This window comes from Heptranchias perlo, chromosome 4 (assembly GCF_035084215.1).
Source record: "Heptranchias perlo isolate sHepPer1 chromosome 4, sHepPer1.hap1, whole genome shotgun sequence".
Classification (NCBI taxonomy): Eukaryota; Metazoa; Chordata; class Chondrichthyes; order Hexanchiformes; family Hexanchidae; genus Heptranchias; species Heptranchias perlo.
In genome coordinates this window covers 108,828,017-108,842,839 of record NC_090328.1, presented here as the reverse complement: position 1 = coordinate 108,842,839, position 14,823 = coordinate 108,828,017, and the positions used below count along the sequence as shown (strand labels likewise).

Genomic DNA, 14,823 nt, shown 5'->3' with positions numbered 1-14,823 from the left:
GCAAAGTACTACAGTCTTTCAAAATCTATGTGCCTTGGAGTAAAATCTGTCAAGGGAAGAGTATGCTTAACCTGGCAGTTATTGAACATAAACAAATCTTGTCTGTGACTAATTGGTTGAATACTGTAATCTAAGCTATCTCCAAGATTGTTGCACGGCTTTGGTTGAGTTAAGTTATTCAAGGCTACAAGTCAAGCTAACGGGAGTTTCTGTGTAAATGAACTTTGTGCTTTCTCCACCCTTCAGTGACTGCTGTCTGTTGAAGCTGTAAACAAGTCTGTGTTTTAAAGCCAGCATCTCATTGAGCCACAGCTATCAATAATTGACTCATAATGTGTATTAGTAATCAGCTTCTCTCTAAGATGGCAGACAGCATGACTAAACCTTTTTTGAGGAACATTAATTTGAATAAAAAGCCAACTGCACTCAAGGGAAAAAATGAGATTTACTCATTTATTTTCTGTGTGTGTATGTTTGGGGGGGAAGGAAAGAATGTTTGTTTGCATTTGTAATAGCTTCTGTTCAGATGTATTTTTTTGATTAAATGAGGGGTTTAAAAATTACATGTTTTATGTTGCCCCCATTTTACACAAATTGACAGAAAAGCCTGTGTTCTATATAAGTTGTAGTTTTCTCTAAAAAGGGATTAGTTTTGAGAAGTGTTATCACGACAGCCTACTGGGAAATCTGTTGACAGAGACTTAATCCCAGCATGCACTGCAGGAGCAAAGATGGAAAAGTCAAAGCGAAAGCCTTTATTGAGAAATGCCTTTTTCATAAAGTTTCTCAACTATTTTCTTCAGAATTTGATTGTGGCAATCTCTGCAAAAAAGCCTGTAATACAAAAGTACGTATGTCACTTTTTAATTAGAAAGAATGGTTGGCTCTGCTGCAGTGATGCATCATTTCATCAATATATTGATCTTGGGCTACGATGGAAACTGTCAATATAACTATCTTTCATGAGGGTATCTAATATAACACTTCATCTTTCAACAAGTCCGGAAGTAGTTGTTAATGCAGGAAGAATTTCCCCCCAACAAATCTGTAGATGAGGTCTGTAAAGAAATGTGTGATAAAAATGTGGCCAGCTAATGTTCCTACATTTAAAAAGCGAGATAGAACAAGTCCAGGGAGCTATAGATCAGTTAGCTTAACGTTAGTGGTAGGAAAGATAATGGAATCTTTACTCAAAGATGTAATAGAAAGACATCTTGAACAAAAATATAATAAAGAACAGTCAGCATGGATTTCAGAAGGGAAAATCATACTTGATCAACCTTACTGAATTCTTTGTCTACTCTGTTACTTCTTCAATGTAGTAGATGTAATATTTGGATTTTCAAAAGGCCTTCAATAAGGTATTGCATTGTAGATTCATGTGGAATCAGGAGACAGGTAACAGAATTTATAGCAACTTGGCTATCAAGCAGAAAACAGAGTAGGGGTTAAGAGTAACTACTCAGACTGGCAAAACGTGGGAAGTGGTGTTCCACAGGGATCGGTGCTGGGACCACTGTTGTTCACAATTTACATTAACGATTTGGAGTCGGGAATTGGAAGTACAATTTCAAAATTTGCAGACGACATCAAATTGGGGCGTGTAGTTAATACAGGAAGAATGTGTCAATGCAAGAGGACATTAATAAACTTGCAGAATGGGTGTGTAATTGGCAAATTAATTTCAATATAGATGATTGTGAGGTGGTGCATTTTGGTAGGATGAATAAGGAGGCCACATACTGCTTGGATAATAGTCTAAATGGGATAGAGGAGCAAAGGGATCTCGGGGTACAGATACACAAACCACTAAAAGTAGTGACGCAGGTTAATAAGGACATTAAAAAAAAAGCAAATCAAGCACTAGGGTTCATTTCTAGAGGGATAGAATTGAAAAGCAGAGAAGTTATGTTTGACATGTAGAGAACCTTGGTTAGACCACACTTGGAGTATTGTGCACAGTTCTCGTCTCCATATTCTAGAAAGGATGTAGAGGCATTGGAGAAGGTGCAAAAAAGATTCACAAGGATGATACCAGAACTGATCAGGATTTCCTTATCAGGAAAAGCTGAACAGGCCGGGGCTTTTTTCTCTGGAAAAGAGAAGGCTGAGGGGTGACCTGATAGAGGTCTTTAAGATTATGAAAGGGTTTGATAGGGTAGACGTAGAGAAAATGTTTCCACCTGTGGGGGAGTCCAAAACTAGAGATCATAAATATAAGATAGTCACTCATAAATCCAATAGGGAATTCAGGAGAAACTTCATTACCCAAGGAGTGGTAAGAATGTGGAACGCGCTGCCACAAGGAATAGTTGAGGCAAATAGCATAAATGTGTTTAAGGGGAAGCTATTTAATTACGAAAGAGAAAGGAATAGAAGGATATCATGCACAACATGCTGAAGAAGCTCAGCAAGTTAGGCAGCATCTGTGGAGAAAGATTTCCAGCATCTGCAGTATTTTACTCTTGAGAAGGTTATCATGATAGGGTTAGATGAAGGAGGGAGGGAGGAGGCGAGTGTGGAGTATAAACACCGGCACAGACCAGTTGGGCTGAACAGCCTGTTTCTGTACTGTAGTTTCGATTAAATTAAGGTGGCCTGATGTGTAGTGGACAAAATCAATGGAATAAATATCTGGGAGCAGGGTCCAGGCCCGTGTTTGATATTGGATACACTGTTAGGTTGAGAGGTGGTTTGCCATTTTGTATGAAAGAGAGATAAGCTGGGTGGTACAAACAATTAAACAATTTCCCCAATGGCTCATTGCCATCAGACCAGGAAGGTCCAAGGTTCAATTACTGGTCTGAGTTAGTGAACCTTCAACAGGATGGTGGTGAAGAAATTGCAGTTGGCCTTTTTGCCCTGTGCCTGATGTTGCATGATGATGGGATTCAGGCTCAGTTATGGTTCATTCTATAGTACAGAAACTCACCAACACTAACTGTACAGGCCATATCTGAGACCATATATCTGTGTTTGAGGAGAATCAGAAGATTTGGGTGGTGGGGGAAAGTTATTTTTTTCCCTTTTTAAGAAAACAGCAATATAGTGTTGTGAGGTGTTGTCTTTCACTCTCTGCTGATGGCCTGGTTTGAAGCTAGGGTGAGGTAAGGCGCGATGAAAGGCCTAACTATTAAATCAGAGGATCAGATAGTTTTAGCAGCTGTAATCCAGTCCGAAGTATGACGCCCAGCATGTAGATCAACTGTGTCAGAGTGCTGAGAAGACAAGAATGCACTGTGGAGAAAAGAAATGAAGGGTTGGTGTCAAGAATAAGCAGGGTAGCCAGGACAGTGTAAGTTTCTGGGCAGTGCAGTTGACCCTTGCAGTACATTTTTGTTGAGGTGCTTCATCTCATCACAAATGTAAAGTGGATGCCATTTTTCAAAATTCATGGATCCACAAGAGCAATGTGTGAAAAAAGGCCAAACAGACCACTGCAAGCATGCTTTGCTGTCTCTTGGATAGACAGACAGTGATTGAGATGTACAGCAGGCCTGTCAGCATTTGTAATGTTTTCATCTCATCTCCACATTAATGCGTGCACCCAAGATCTATGCAGTGACCGTATCCAATCACCTGCATTGGTTCCTGTTTGCCACTAAGTTTAGCAGAAATAAGGGGCAGTTCTGTCAGAGAACATCTACTGTTAGGTTGGGTAGTTTTAATCAATTGAATTTTTGACTTTTGATACATAAACTACCAAGTCTGACATAACTTGGCAGTAGTTGAGTGAAAATTTAGCTGATTTGTACCCTGCTCTGAAAGGGAAAAACCTGATTGGCCAAATGCTTTATTATAGCTATAATACAACAAACTGATAGGCAAGATGCACGTTGCAAAACGCAGTTTTTGAAGTGCTAACTGAGATTGTGGATTGAAGCCGTGCTTTGATGAGAAAGATGCATGGACTCTCTTCAGAGGAACTTAGTAAACTAGTATCCTCTCATGTATCAGCATGACCACTGTTGATGTTTTAATGTTTTAAAGGATTGTGAGCTGATAAAACCACATTAATTTCTTCAGTTCGTAAACTTTCATCTGTCTCTAGTTTTCAATGTGGGGGAACAATAGGAAGATTACTAGTTCCTATTGTTTTTCCTCCACATTCAAAACTAGAGATGGATGAAAGTTTATCAACTAAAGATGACTCGTTGCTATCTGTGGGTCTCTGGCCTTCTGAGAGCATTAACACGACCTCTAAAGTTTGTGAAGATTTTAATTTATGTTCTACTCAAATGATATTTTCCCTTACATTGGAGAAAGTGAGATGGTAAAGCAGCAAAATACTGTGCTTCTGAGGTGCCTTTTGTGCTTTGAAAAATTCACCTGAGCGTCATTGGGCCCTGTCTTTTGCAGGGGTATCGTTCCCTGACTTTTGCACATCGCCTGACAGCTGATAAGATTGCCCTAGCTTTTCGTCATAGCATTTTATTCCTCTAGCATGCGAAACAGCTTCTTTATTGCTTTCGTTTCTCACGTAGCCTGGTTCTTTCACCATTTACCGTTGAAGGCAGACACAAAGGTCTGTCATGATTTAATGGTTCATCATTCACAGAATAGAAAATCATTTTCATTGTACTTTGTACTTTGCTTTTTTTTTAAAAAAAAGCAGGTCTTATTTCAACTGTTGAAATGAAGATCTGTTTTTGCTCTGACAAACTGATGTGGACAAAATAAGAGAGGATTTGCTATGTTTTCCTACCCTTCTGCAGCCTTAATGCAATGCAAGTAGGACCCCCACATCGAGTCAGTTCTACTTACTTTAAACAAGGGTGTTCTAATGTCTGGTGTTGTGGAAATTCACTTCTTGACACTGCGTGTAGGTGCGAAGAATGATTGTGTTTAAATGCAGGCGTTGTGAAAAGGCACCTGACTAAGCCATCAACCTTGCCACTTGTACAGGCACAGATATCCTTCCATTCTAATGGAGTATGTTATATTTTTAACTGTGTCTTAATGTGATTATTTTTTGATTTTTTTTTCCTCTGTATATTACTATTTCAGAATTAATAACCAGGTGGTGGTTTTTAAATCAAAAATTTGAATCGTATCTTTCAAATTCTCTCATCTTGGATTTTTTTAAAAAATGTCCTCCCATAAAAGGGTGTTGGAATTTTATTACTAGTGGAATTTATTTCTGTTACAAAAGTTCGCAGTGTATCATGGCAGTTCCTCGACTTTTAAAAATTTAAGATTCAAATAGGCCACCTACTAAATTTTTACATTTCAAGTGCATCTCATCACACACCAAAAATGTACTTTGAGATAATTAAACTCTACACCTCCATGTTTTTCAGGTGTCCTTCATTGATCCCAGAACAGTTTTGTTTCGGCTGCTAAGGAATTGATTTGACGATTTGGTGCTGACTTTCTGCTTGGTTAACAATTTCGATCAATTGAGAGTGAGGTCAGTATTGCTCATTTATTAAATACACAAGAGGAATTGTTGAGTGTACAAAACAAAACTCCTTTGAAATTGATCTGTTAGAAATGAGGAGGTCGATTGTTTCTAATTTTAAATCGGAAAAATGGGAAGTGTGGCTGCAGGGGGTCTGCAGATTTTAAATACATCAGGGTTTGATCCCATAATCCTGTGTGTATAAATCAACCAAGCAAGGCTAATTGGAGTTACTCTTTTTTTTATGGTGGCAGGGCAGTTGGGAGAAGCCGTTGTCTGTGGGGTCTGATTAGCTGTTGTTCAGTCTGTAATGCGTTGCTGCACTGTACTGGAATTTGGTCTCCACAAGTTGCAGGGGTTTTTCTTTGGCGTGTAACGGTTTAACCATTTTTGTTTTGATCTTTGATGTAAATTTAAATCCCTCGTGTAAGCACTGGTGCAATTCTGATTTAGCTAATGGGTTCACTGTTGAAATGCGGTTACTCTTAAATTATTCCACTGAATTTCTCATTCATAGTTCACAGCTGAGATTCAACCTAGAACTGCGGGGAATTTTGCCAGCAGGCAGCAATGCGTAATGGGAAAAATGTGCCAAGTATAGTCTGGTATTAATATCAATATGAACAGAGATCAGTCATTCCCCAAAATATTGAAGAGTTGATTTTTTTTCAGATTGAAGATATGCTTTTGAGGAGAATAGGGACAATATGTTGAACTGCCTTTCCTGAACTATGTTTTCAATACTAATCCCATCAAGATGGCAAGCACTTGAGCTGAATGCACCCGTTATTGCTGGATCTGAAATGTTCCAACGCACATCGAGAAGGCTGATATTTTATACAGTTAATTGATTTTAAAGTTTCAGTAAAGCTTCTGCATTATAGGTTTTGCTCTATGTTCAGTTTTCAAGAATTAGTTCATACGATCCAATAATATTGTACAGGATTTACTGTTTCTTTTTAGGGCCATTTTCCCGTCAGTGTCAACAGGAGGGACAATTCAAATCTAGATCTTTGTAAGAACTTTCCACATATTTGGCTTCTGATCTCTTTACGATGAGCTGTATCTGCTCCTCAGCAATTCTTTTGACCAAAGAAGATAACAAAGTCATTCAGCACATTTACATAAGAGGGGTTTAAATCTTTGCGTTCCTTTTAAATTTTCAACAGGCTCAGCCATTTCTTCTATATTACTCGTCAAATTGTTCAGCAGCACTTTGAGTTCAGCTCTCAGAATTTGGTGGATTCATCATTCAAAATGATAATGTATCGTGACCAAATGGATATGAATTCTAGCTGAAATCTAAAAGCAGAGAGGGGCAATGAAGGGGAAGATTAGCCCATTCAGCTTGGATGAGGCATTCACCTGAAACATTAACCTGAATTTTTTTTGATATGCTGATTGACCTGATGTGTATATTCCCTGCAACAACTATTTTGGTTAATTCTTGAACTCTGTTTATCAACGTGTCATGGGATGATCTATTTGATGCTTCATGTTCTTCATATGCAATGAAGATTAATTCTTGTGCGATCATAATGTGCAGTAAAAATTATTGCACTAGGCAGTACTATAATTTCCTTCACAAAACAGTGAGGAATTGATGAGCCCGTTCTAACATATATTTTCTTCCTTGTCCTCTTCGAGTTCAGGTGTCATGATTTTTGTTTCCCTTTTTGCCACTAAGCATTCCTGTCTTCGGTGATGAATTCAACATACACTGGTTGCCAAATTTTAATAGCAGTCATTGGAAATTCTATCCACACATGTCCTCTTAGAATTAGTCTTCAAATTCCAGTGGTTATGAAATAGAGATTCTTTTTAATCTTTGCAGTTAATAAACGTAGAATTGACTGACCTTTTGGTAAAGAAAAGATTCTGAGAGAAGGCAAAGGTTCTCTGACAATAACATTGCTTATGAATATTATGGATGTGGTGAATACATTATCCAAGAATGAGATCTGTGGAAAGTTTGTCAATTAATCTTTCATTTCGTAGCAAAATGAGGGAGAGGTGGAAAAAAAAATTGAGACGGTTTTATTTTCTCCTCTTGCAAGCTGCTCATGGCAGCTGCTTCCAGTTGTTCAGGGTAATGGGGGCTGCAGATTCTCCATGCTTGTGGTGTACAAGATTCAAGTAGTTCAAATCAATGCACATGTCTGTGTTCTTCCCTTGCTAATACAGCTGTCCCAGATTTATTGGGATTCCTGTATTTAACAGAAACCTTGAATATGATGCTGCTGCTGGTAGAAGCATAGTAAATCTTATTCATCCACTGGTTAGCAGTTTCCCATCCTTTTAAAACATCACTGAACTTTTAGAAGTGGTTTTATTTTATTTTTCCCTTTGTCCCAGCCTCCTGCCTACTTCATGTTTTCATGCTAATCGAACATTTTAATAGTGCCAGGGAGACCGGCTATGCCTCTACAACCTACTAGATTCACCAGGCTCCCCCTCTCGCTGAGTGAGGGCCTGAGAAAATGGGATGCTGGATGCACTGATATGGGAGATGGGAGGTAGAGTGTCAGAAAGGGTGGAATTTGGAGAGGACAGGAAGGTGACTAAGACATGGAGCTGAGGACAGGGAGGGAATGGAGGAAGAATTGAGACCACAAAATTGAGGTGTATCGTTATAAGAGAAGGAAGTGGGAGAACAAAATACGACACCTGAACATGAAGACCGAGAAATTTGCCTCAGTCATTCCTGTTGGAGTGAGGGAGAAGAAAATGAACCAAGGTTCTCATTCCTGCCCATTGTCTGACCTGAGCCAGAAAGCATAAGTTTATTTGATGGGCATCGCCGGGGGTGTGTACATATTTAATGGTAGCAAAATCTCCAACAAAATTATTCCCTTTTTACATTTTTTTATATATATATTATATATATATATATATATATATATATATATATATCTCATGTGAGGTCATCCTTTGCAGTTTGAACATTGAGATGCTGTTCTATGTTGCTCAGTGATCGATCATGTAGGCTTTAGTGACAGCCACTCAAGACCTCTACGCTGCCCACAGCAATGCTGGGTGCCAGGGGCGAACAAGCATCCCTGGCATCTGGTGTTTCTGTGGTACAAAATATACGTGAGATGATGTGCTTCTATGAAGTTACAATCTTCCTGCTGATATATGGGTGGACATAGTGTACATCCCAAGTCACTTCCAGCAGGAAAATTGAGGGACGCAAAAATGGACAGGAATAAATGTGCATGCCCACAACCCAATTGCCTTCCCAAAAATTTGCAGAAGGAGCATGGAAAATCATTGCCTAAATGTCCAAAGCTAATGCCCCATGTCTGTAGTATTGGCTTTATTTTACCCAGTTAGCCATGGATCAAACAATGTAATGGAACTTGGATTATACTAGAAAATTGAGGATCTGCTGGTGAGACTTTTGATGTCAAATTTTTATTCTTCTCCTGTCATCTGCAGTCAAAAAACATACGCAGTCTGATTTGTGGACTTCGACTAGTGCAGCCCCCAAACTGTCTGCAGCAAGGTTTTAATTCTATTTATCCCCTAAAGTTCAACACACTAATGTAGAATTAATTTTGTTCCCTGATAATGAACTGGATGAGCAAATTGTTCATGTTGGTAAAGTTAATCCTGCAGTGTGGATTTTGCTGATCAATTTTATGTGGAGCACACTGGCAGTAATGCCCATCACTGGCATCATTTCAAAAATGAAAACTGGATTAACAGCCATTTTTTCTCTTCCCCCCCCTTCCCCCACCCCCCAGGCCAAAATAAATACTGGCAACATAATTGACGGAAATGGATAGCTGGGCATGATTCGAAAGAAGGACCTGCATTTATACAGCATTTTCGTACATCTCAAACATTCCAAAGCACCTCACATGCAATAATTTACTTTTGAAGTGCAGTCACTTGTGTTATGTTAGTGCACTACAGGGTAGACATGTTACCTTTTGGGGGGGGTTGGGTTCTGATGAACATGAGAAGTTATTTGAGGTTCACTCAAATGATTTGCCATTCTAGCACCCCTCAAATGAGATTACTGTTTTGCGATCACTCATCTCTAGACTGCAGTGAAACTTTTTGAGGAAAAAATCTTAATTTCCTCCATTGGTTCAATAAAAACAGTATCAAGCTAAAATGATGACATTAGCAAATTTGAAACTTTCACTTTCTGTGTTAATTTGATATGTTTAAATCAAAACCTGTGGAATGAATGGTTTTAAATATTAAAGTAAATGCTTCAAAATTACTTCATTATAATTATGAAGCTCAACATCATGTGACTTGTTTTCTGCACTTCAATCAATATATTTAGATGAGTGAACAAGACAGTCCACTAGTTTTGTATTGCAATTTAAGAATTATCTTGACTGGATTGAGAAAGAAAGATTTAGTAACCTTTGCTTTTATCTTTTTATCTGTTTCCCAAGTTCTGCTTCTTCCCTCCCCGATATGCAGTGGACACTCAACCGAAACTGATGCATATCAAACAGTATGAGACTTAGGGGGCGAAATTGGTCCTTGATGATGGCGCTAAATGGGAAATAGCGAATTGGCAGCCCGTTTTACACCCCATCCGAATTTCTCATGCACTGAAGTCTGAAAAAGAAAATCGGGCGGAGTGTAAAATGGGCTGCCGATTATTCATCACCCGCTTTGTACTTTTCACCGAGGATCAATATTACCCCCTCCATTTCTTTTCTGGTGTGTAGTTGATGATCTGAACACCGTGTCTTTTAGCCTCATTTCCTAGCTCAGGAGACATTCAATAAGCTGCTAACTGCTGCTCTGTACTTCCCTTTCTCTCTTTCCCCCGCCCCCCCCCCCCCCCACCCAGTCGCTGAGCATACGCATCGTTCTCTGGACTTGAAATTGGTGGATAGTTTGTGTTCAAATGTCAGCTTGGCTCAGTTGGTAGCACTTTTTCCACTGAGTCAGAAAGTCATGGGTTCAACTTCCAGTCCAGGACTTGAGCACATAATCAAGTGCAGTACTCAGGGAGTGCTGCACTGTTGGAGGTGCTGTCTTTAAGCTGAAATGTTAAACTGAGGCCCCACCTGCCCTCCAATGGGTGTAAAAAATCCCATGGCACTATTTGAAGATCTCTCCTGTTGTCCCGGGCCAACATTTATCCCTCAACCAATATCACTAAAAACAGATTAACTGCTCACTTACCGCTTGCAGTTTGTGGGACCTTATTCAGTGCAAATTGGCTGTTGTGTTTGCCTACCTTTGAGGTGTCCTGAGGACATAATTGCAATTTAATTTCCTTTACTCCCCACCCCCCCCCCCCTCCTTGTGGCATTTTCAAAATCCACAAAATAACCCATTTTAATGCGTAAATTGACAAAAATAAATGTGAATTTGTGAAAGGATGCTCAGCGCCTCGTAGGATCAGACTCCAAAGTGATGCCTCGACGCCATGGAATAACTAACTGATGCTCATTGGTCGGGACAAGCATCATGCATAAAAATAGCCACTTGGTGAGTAGCAGAGGGCTGAGGCACCTGTGCAGCTTTACTCTGATGTGTTAATGCCTTCAGGGGCGAAGGATGAAGAAGAAAAGTATTCTGGGGTTTTCCTTGATTACCTTTGGGGGCTGGGGAATATTTACGCAGAACTTTCCCTCTTGAGAATGAATAGGTGGGGTATCTAATTGGATAGATTGTGCGTGGTCTGTGGAAGCCATGAGCTGGCTTGGTGCCTTTTAACCTACACAAGTATCCATATCCATGTTACTCTGAATGAAAGATTTTTAAAAAAACAACTATATATGTGGGAAATCTGAAATAAAAACAAAAACTGCTTGCAATAGAAAAGATAGATTAATGTTTTAGGTGTAAATCCTTCATCAGAAATTGGTTAAATAAACAAGCTCCACTTATAGAACTGAACAAGATACGGCTGGGGAGAAGAGAAGGAACAATGGGTGCAAGAGTTGAATGCAGATTCCTTTTACTGAGGTGGTCATTGGCATTGAGCTCTCTGGGGGGCTCAGTTCCTGTTTCTGACAAAAGTTTTACCGCACAAAATATTAATCTGTGTTTTCTCTTCAATAGCTGAATGACCAGCTATATATTTGCAGCATTTTCTGTTTTTGCTTTGAACTAAGATAACTTTTGATTTAGTTGTTTACTTTGCCTAGTGGTGTCATCAGCTACAGCTTCTGTCCATTCTGCACAGCTGCAGTCAGAATGCCATCTGGTGTCTTCCTGAGATCAGGAGGTGCGATTGGAATTCTGTCTTCAGCAGTGAATGAGTTAATTTCAAAACAGCTGCGTGAGGTGATTGTACAAGCTGATTTTTCACTGAAAACATCACAGCTTACCCGGATAAAGAACTCTAAATGCATGTGTTTTGTAAGAACTGCAGTACAATGTAGATCTATCAGCAGAGAATGGGTAATTCCAAATACTTAATTGTGCAGCACCATCTGCTGACTCCAGGGAATACACAAGACATGTGACCGTAACCCGGCAGGTTCCATATTGAAGCTCGGGGATGTCGAGGAACGCCCTAGTAAAAGCTACTTTCACTGAAGTAAAACTGCAATGCAGATGTAACCTTAAAAAAAACCCACTTCCCAGTTCAGGGTCACCGACTTTGTGACTCGAGACAAGGAGGAGACTGCCTGTCTAATGCATGATTGTGAAATGGAAATATGTCTTGAGGCCCCTCTGTTCATTGTTATTCAGCATGAGAGTCTGTTGGCACACGGACGATCTCCACTGTAAATTATGCACAATTTACATGGGAAGCTCATTAATTCCCTGACACCAGACTTAGTTGGTTTAATTTGTAATGGTGTCATGTGTTTTAGACCATTTTGAATGTATTTATTTCCCCTCTATTGAGTTTCAGACACTGACGCATTGAAAGAAAAATGTGCAGGTGTCATTCTTTGTTACAGATTAATCCTTGGAGAAGGCAGAAGGTGACTGTTGTTTTGTGCCTGATGCCTTTTCATCTAATTACTTTTACGGGACACTGCTTCAGGGAGGTGCTGTCGAGGGCACGGCCTTGGGATTGGAACTTTCCCTAAGAGGGAATTGGTCAAGAGCATGGCCTGTAGTTTGGAGAACTGCTGGATTCCTGACCTCCGGTGTCAGCTGCATTGACTGTTCAGTGAGCACCCCACCCTTCCCCAATCCTGTTTGTTTGGAGGCCTTGATAATCAAACCAATCCTTATTCTTCAGCGCATCTGTACTCTGGAGCAAATCATTTCAAATTGGGTGTGTTTCGGGAACATTAGATAACTTAGATTGTTACCTTCTGAGGTCATTTTATCCCTAATTCTTCCAGCATGGAACTGAGCTGATTGATGTGTGGAATTTGAGGGTTTTCTAATTATGGCACCTTTCCTAAGTTGAATATTATATGTCATATTAACAGCAGTATTGTAATTCCTGTAGGAGGAGATGTATATACTGTTGCCTGACCCTTTTGCAACCTTGGTCTGGCATCATAGTGTTGCAAAACACTCCCCTCTTTGTATCAAACGGAGCTTTACAGAAATGTTCAGCAGCCGTGTGGTGTTAATGGTTCATACCAGAAGTGAGAAATAACCCTTAAAGAGGGAAAACTCTGAAAGGATGGATATTTGCAAGTGTGTTGAAGGCTATAACTTGCTTTGAGGTTTTGCTTTTGCAGTTTGACATCATTCAGATATTGCATGTATTTTACTTGCTTGCCTCTCCAGTCCCCAGCATGCTTCCATTCATTCTGTATAATACATATTGTATTAAAGTTAATGAACAATGCAATAATGAGTGAAGAACTGAGCGAAGATTGCATTGTGTGCGTGCATATGTGCATAAATTTCTGTAATTCTGATCGTCAGGCAGTAATAATTATATGTGGCTTATTGGAAGGAGTTAGCTTATTGGACGAAATGGTACTTTTGCTGTCCAGTGAACACAAGCTCAGTATTAACTTTGTTTACTTTCCACTCCATTGATTACTCAACTACCCTTCCTAGCTCTCATGGCAGCTTTCTTTTCCTTTGGCACCATCCTGCTTCCTTTTAAAATTGGTGTCGTCTATTGCCTACTCAAAAAAAAAGCCCAACCTCGATTTGTTCTCTCCAATTATTGCCCCTATCTCTGTACTCCCTTTCCTCTAAAGTTCTCAAGTACTTTTTTGTGTCTCAGCTCCGTGCCCATCTCACCTGAAATTCCTGTTTGAATCTCTCCAGTCTGCCTTTGGCCCATCATAGCGTCAAAACTGCTTTAGCCAATGTCATGAATCATCTGACTGTGGCCATGATATGTTGCCGTCCTTCTCAACCTCTCCACAGCGCTTGACGCTGTTGACTGTGCTGATCTCCTTCACCACCTCCATCTGTTGGCCAGCACTGGGGGACCACCCTTGCTGGATGAGAATGGATTAGGAAAAAAAGGAGGGCTTTTGGCAGATACAAAAGGCTAAGGACGGAGGAAGCCCGAGAGGAGTACAAAAAGTGCAGGGGGCTACTTAAAAAGGAAATTAGGAGATCAAGGAGGGGCCATGAAAAAACTCTGGCGAGCAAAATAAAGGAAAATCCTAAGATGTTTTATAAGAACATAAGAAATTGGAGCAGGAGTAGGCCAATCGGCCCCTTGAGCCTGCTCCGCCATTCAATAAGATCATGGCTGATCTGATCCCAACCACAAATCTAAAGAACACAAGAAGTCGGAGCAGGACCCGGCCACATAGCCCCTGGGCCCTCTCCGCCACCCACAGGGCATTGACCGATCCGAACTCAGCTTCATGTCCAATTTCCTGCCCGCTCCCCATAACCCCTAATTCCCTTTACTTCTCGGAAACTGTCTATTTCTGTTTTAAATTTATCTAATGATGTAGCTTCCACAGCTTCCTGGGGCAGCAAATTCCACAGACCTACCACCCTCTGAGTGAAGAAGTTTCTCCTCATCTCAGTTTTGAAAGAGCAGCCCCTTATTCTAAGATTATGCCCCCTAGTTCTAGTTTCACCCATCTTTGGGAACATCCTTACTGCATCCACCCGATCAAGACCCTTCACAATCTTATATGTTTCAATAAGATCGCCTCTCATTCTTCTGAACTCCAATGAGTAGAGTCCCAATCTACTCAACCTCTCCTCATATGTCCGCCCCCTCATCCCCGGGATTAACCGAGTGAACCTTCTTTGTACTGCCTCGAGAGCAAGTATGTCTTTTCTTAAGTATGGAGACCAAAACTGTATGCAGTATTCCAGGTGCGGTCTCACCAATACCTTATATAACTGCAGCAATACCTCCTTGTTTTTATATTCTATCCCCCTAGCAATAAAAGCCAACATTCCGTTGGCTTTCTTGATCACCTGCTGCACCTGCATACCAACTTTTTGATTTTCTTGCACTAGGACCCCCAGATCCCTTTGTACTGCAGTACTTTCCAGTCTCTCGCCATTAAGAAAATAACTTGCTCTCTGAT

General features: G+C 40.2%; 1 protein-coding gene across 9 annotated transcripts in view; it reads left to right on the top strand.

Moving 5' to 3' along the window:
* adgrl3.1 (adhesion G protein-coupled receptor L3.1) overlaps positions 1–14,823 on the top strand; it is a 602,649-nt gene that overhangs the window by 115,998 nt on the left and 471,828 nt on the right. For 6 of the 9 annotated variants that reach the window (XM_067983448.1, XM_067983439.1, XM_067983443.1 and 3 more), the window contains exon 2: positions 5,301–5,410. The exons of 1 other annotated variant lie outside the window; for it this stretch is intronic. The gene's annotated coding sequence lies outside the window, so the exon portion shown is untranslated. Of the gene's footprint in view, positions 1–4,631; positions 4,933–5,300; positions 5,411–14,823 lie in introns of those variants that run through there. 2 more of the 9 variants (XM_067983445.1, XM_067983441.1) reach the window with 2 other exon arrangements.